A 6,000-nucleotide genomic window follows, 5' to 3' on the forward strand; every position below is an offset into this window, starting at 1 on the left:
CGATCCCAGGACGCTGGGATCATGACCTGAGCCGAAGGCAGAGGCTTTAACCTACTGAGCCACCCAGGCGCCCCGACATTGTGGTTTTCACCTCTTAAGTTTCATTTTGGGTCTTTTGTATCTTCTATGAATCTAACCAATTTATTCTTTCTTTGTGTTTCTTGAACATATGATATACAGTTACACAATAGCTCTTTTGATGTCCTTGTCTACTCCTCATACCATCTGTATAATTTCCATGTCAGTTTTGACTGATTATTTTCTCCTAATTATTGGTTATATATTCCTGCTTCTTTGCATGGCTGGTAATATTTGATTGGATGCCCAACATTATGAAATTGTGATTTTACCTTGTTCACACTTGTCCAGAACAAACACAGATTTTTTTTAAAGTGTCAATACATCAGTATTCTCAAGGTCTATTCTGTAACGTTACAAAGTTACTTAGAAACAAAATAATCAGGGTACCTGGGTGGCTCAGTCGTTAATTGCCTGCCTGTGGCTCAGGTCATGCTCCCAGGGTCCTGGGATTGAGCCCCGAATTGGGCTCCCTGCTCAATAAGAAGCCTGCTTCTCCCTCTACCACTCCCCTGCTTGTGGTCCCTCTCTCACTGTCTCTCTCTGTCAAATAAATAAATAAAAATCTTTAAAAAAGAAAGAAAGAAAGAGAGAGAGAGAAGAATCCTTTCATTTTGTCTTCAAGTTTTGTTAGTTAGGAAAAGAGTGAATTTCCTGTGGTTTACTTTGCCTCGCTGTGGTGCAGAACACTTCTGAGCACTGTCCCTGATGCCCCATGAATGATAACAGTTTATCAGTCTGCCACCAAGTGCTCTCAGCCCTCTGTGGGCTGCACACTTCTTTGCTGGTGCACTTCTTTCCTTACTGGTACTCTCTTTCATCTACTTCAACTTCCTCCTTGTCCCCAGATTCTCAAGTTCATCTAGTCAACTCAGGGAGAACCACGGCTCCACCAGAGCTCCAAGCAGCAAAATGGGGCAATTACAAAGTCACGTCTTTTGTTTTCCATCTCTAAATGACCACTGTCCCATATGGTCTGATGTCCCTATATTGAATATCATTGTCGTATATTTTATCCATTCTTTTTAGTTGTTTTAGGCAATTGGGTAACTCTGGTCCCTCTTATTCCTTCTTCACAGAAGTAGAAATTGTCTAAATCCTAAGTAAAATCTAAATTATTGTAGCATGCAATTTGTTATCTCAAAATAACAAATGAATATTTCAAATGCAAAATGAAAATTAAGAGTGGGTGACTATGGCAAACACAAATATACACATATATAACTTTGTCCTTTTTGAGAATTTTATATAGATGGAATCATACACAGGTGAGATTGACCTCAAGGTTGGCTTTTCTTCACTCAGCATTGTGACCACTGAAGTTGATCCAAGTTGTCACATGTATCATTTGTTCTACTTTATTGCAGTATAGTATTCCATTGCATGGATCACAGAGTTTTATCCATTCTTCACTGAAGGATATTTGGTTTGCTTCCAGTTTTGGGCTATTACAAATAAAGCTTCTTAAACATTCAGATTCAGGTTTGTTTTGTGCAAGATTAAGTTTTCATTTCTTTAGGAAAATACATAGTAGAGGCCTGTTCAAACATAAGTGCAAGTTAGCTACATTAAGAAGTTCCATATGGTTTTCCAGAAAGCCTGGACCATTTTGTGTACCCACAATCAATGTTTCAGATTCCTTTCACTCCATATCCTCACCAAGACTTGGTGCTTTTAATTTTTTTCTTTTCTTTTTAGCTATTCAACTAGTTATATAGTAGCATCTCATAGTGGTTTAAATTTACATTTCCTAAAAGGAAAATCATATTTAACATATATTCATCTGTTTTTCAGATATCCATACATTCTCTCTGGCAAAACATGTGTTCAAGTCTTATGCTGATTTCCTAATTGAACACTGTTGATTGTTGTTGAATTTAGAGTGTTCTTTTTTATTTAGGAAACAAGCCCTTTTTTGGATATATAATTTGCAAATAATCCTTTCATCTGTATATTTTAATTTTGATTAAGCCTAATACAGAGATTGTATTTTATGGATCTAGAATCAGATGTAACAACTTTTAATAGTGAGGGGAGGGGCATGCCATGGAGTTATGGTGAGTGTAATTTACAACAGAAGACAGACGACAAGATAGATTGCAGGGAACATTTTAAAATTCTCTTCTCAGTTATTCCAATTGTGCCTTAGTATAATGGATTTCTATTGCTTCATTGTAGGAATTTGAGGCAGCACCTCAAACCATAACTGCCATTAAGTAGCAATGGAGTCATTTCACAAAAGCATAAAAATTTGTGTTGCTTGAGACGGTATGATTCCATAGGCTATAATAACCACCTGAAACTTTTTAATGGGTGAAAACTGGCCTTTTATAATTTTTTAATAGAACATAAAGAATAGACTAGAAGTAGAATAGAGATTATCAGAGAGAATCACACATAATAAGACTAGGTATTTTTTCATGAAATTGAGATAATACATATATACATAAATATGTACAAAAAACTCTTGGTAGATAATATTAAATATGTTATATATATTTATTTTATATATAATCTTATTATGAATGATGGTTTAAAAAAAAATCACTAGACAAAATTCTAGAAAATGTGAAAATTTTAGGGCCTAACAAAATCTTGTCTATCATCTAGTAAGTACATCTTGAAGTACAGAAGATCCTCAAAAGACTAATTCTATAGAGTGAGTGGAAGAAATAGAACAGTGTGGTTTTTTTTTCTTTTTTTTTTTTTCCACCAGTCCTCCCCCATCCTACAGCTGTTGCCTTAGGCTGCAGCTTTTTCATTGTGCCTGGGGCCCTGACCCATTCTGTGTAATGGTTGGATAAAAATCTTAGAGCATATAGGGAGGAAATATTATACAGAGAACTGATATCCGGAGCCAGAATTTCAAATACAGGTATAGATCACCAAGAGAGAGATCTGAAAGGACCACATGCCCCAGAATATGGATAGTGAGGAACAAAGATAAGCCCTGCTGTCAGTCTAGAGAGGCTATAGGCAGCTATGGCTGGATGGTGTTGAGGTGAGATCTAGGATCTGGGGAATTTTCAGACTACTATTGTAGCTGAGGAAGAGTTCCACTACTCCTTCTCTCCTCTTTTGAAAGGTATTTCCCAGACTTGCCTCTTATAGAGACACCTAGCACTCTCCAGAGCTCTCAGAGAGTCCCATCCACCATTACTACTGCTGCGACCATATCATGCACAAGAAGTAGTCAAGGTGCCAACACAGCCATGGAAGAAAAAATTCAAGCACCACATAGACCCTGCCTGACTGTGAGTGCTTGTGCAGAGACCCTATAACTAAGAAAGTGGCTTTTTGTTGTCATTTCTGTTGCTCAAATATAAAATAAAAGAGCCCATCATGAAAGTACACATGCTGAAGAGTGTGAACAAAAAGGACATGACCACATTTCTGAAATTAGGAGAACTTCTGAGCAGAAGGAGCTGTTTTTGGCCATAGAGTTGAAGGAGGTTGACTGCACCAAGCACTTATATGGCCTGGTCAGCAAAACGGACCTCATCATCAAATGGGAAGCTAGGTAATGACAAGGACATGCCCAAGGCCAGTTGCTTGATGGCTGTCCTGGTTATGATCTTCAGGTAGGGCAACAGAGCCACAGAGGAGGAAATATGGGAAGTGCTGAATATGATGAGGATATATCTTGAGAGCAGGCACTTTACTGTGAGCCCATGAAACTCATCAACATAGATATGATGACAGAAAATACCTGAGGTACTGGTGGGTTCTCAACAGTGATTCTGCATGTTGTAAATACATGTGGAGTTCAATAGCCCATGCTGAAACTAACATGATGAAAGTTCTAGAATTTTTCACCAGGGCCCATACTATAGTCCCCCTGGTATGAAAATCCTCTAAGAGATGAGGAACAGAAATCCAAGGCCAGAATTGTAGCCAGGGATGTCTCTAACATCATAGCCAGTGCACATACAGAGCCGAGTGAAACAGCTTCTGAGGCAGATTTTTCACTTTATGTTTGAAGATGACAGTTAATGTTCTCAGTAGTTGAGGTTCAGGATAGGGTGGGAGGGGAAAAGTGTTTATTGTCTTTGTATTCTTGATTATAAGTTGGAGCCCCTCCTTCCTTTCTTCCTTCCCTCCTTCCCCCATTCCTTCCTTCCTGTCTCCGTTCTTTTTTCATTATTTCTCAAAAGGTATTTCCTTTAATAGAAGCTTTAAGCCCTTTTAGACTCTATGTTTAAGAATGATTTGGTTACACATTTTTTACTGCTTTGTATCAAATTTGAGTAGGAGTTTTGCTATTCTTTAAAACAATGTTTGCAGTCTAGAAGAAGACAGTGTGGTATTGCAATACATGGGGGTTTTTGTTGTTTTTCGTTTTTTGTGGTCTTTTTTTTTTCTTTTTGAAATTTGAAAGAACTCAGCAGTAAACTTGTTTGGTTCAAGAAACTGATATAAATTAATTAAGAGATGGTCAAGTCTTGGCTTTCCTAATACTTTTTACTGTGAATTTTGTAAAATAAAAGATATCTACTTGTATTTGCTTACCTTATAAAGAATGTCAGAGAAATTAAATCTTCATAAATTAGATACCAACCTCAGTGACTCATATATTTCTAAAACACTGAGCATTCTTTCTTTGAAAGACACTGTACTATCACTCAAGATGCTCATATTTTTGTGTCTAGAAGTTGGAAGTATGTGCGATTGCATGGTAAATGAGAGGGACAATTTTTAAAGAGGAGCAATGAAGCATGCATGAGTCCAGGTGAGCACAGTCATCTATAAATGTCCCAAGGCATGATATTTTTGCATTCAACAAGCTACCTGTTGTTTAGTGAGACTGAAGTTTAAATTTATTTGTGGAGTGGGGAAATCAAAGGTGTTGAATTGTTCAATAAAGAATTGATCCCTCAGATTGTGTCTCAAAGTTGAGAAACTAAAGCCCAAAATGCAAATTGGGTCTTAGCATGTACTCTTGAATCCTGGATTAACTAGGGAGGAACTTTTGACTGACTGAAGTAGGGCAGGTGTTTTGGTTCCTTGTCTCAGTACATTTGATCACAGTTTGCAAAGTAATTGTTTTTTACATACTTAGTTGTAAACACATGCTACCTCTCATTATAAAGGAAAGAGAACTCCAAAGAGGAAACAAGAACCCAACTTTGAAAAATTATTTGAAGGCATTAAAATGTACCAAGGAATTAACAACATTGCCCCACAGGATTTCACAACCCCCTGAGCTAGCGGCTGCATTTCCCTTCCATTTTTCCTGTTATTGAAATGGAATGTCTATAGTTGTTGTACTATACCTGTCCCACTATTATATATTAGGCAGGTTGGGGTCAGATAATTTGTTTCTGTTATTTTACAGGTCCATCAATAGAGAAGCATCCTGCCCCAGTTGATAAACTTAACTATGTATTCTCTAAGAACTTCATCTACAGATGAGTCTTATTTAGATGACAAGATTTAGTTTTTGAATTGCGTTATAGTGGATTCAGATATTTGGGGATCTTGGGAAAGGTTGAATGTATTTTAGATGAGGAGGAAACTTGGATCGTTGGGTTCACAGCATAAATTGTGGTAGACAAAGTCTAAACTAGTCACCTAGACCTTGATCTTTTGGTGTTCATGCATTGTTGCCATTTCTTTGTTACCATTTCATTTGTTTAGGCAGGGCTCATAACTTGATTTAATCAGTAGAAATGGCAAAATGGATGGTACATCATGCCCACAGTTATATTGCATTATATGTCAAAGAAGATTGAACATCTTTTGACTATAGACACTATATTTGATTTTGTTTTACAAAAAAGACTTTTTGTCATACTTCTGCTATTACTGAAGGAGAAATCTGATATGTTGAGAAATTTTTATGGGTGGACCACCTGGTTTAAAACTGCAGGCTACCATTAAGAAACATTAAAACCAATTTTGCAAGAGTTAGAAAAAAAATTA

Source organism: Mustela lutreola, chromosome X, assembly GCF_030435805.1.
Source record: "Mustela lutreola isolate mMusLut2 chromosome X, mMusLut2.pri, whole genome shotgun sequence".
NCBI lineage: Eukaryota > Metazoa > Chordata > Mammalia > Carnivora > Mustelidae > Mustela > Mustela lutreola.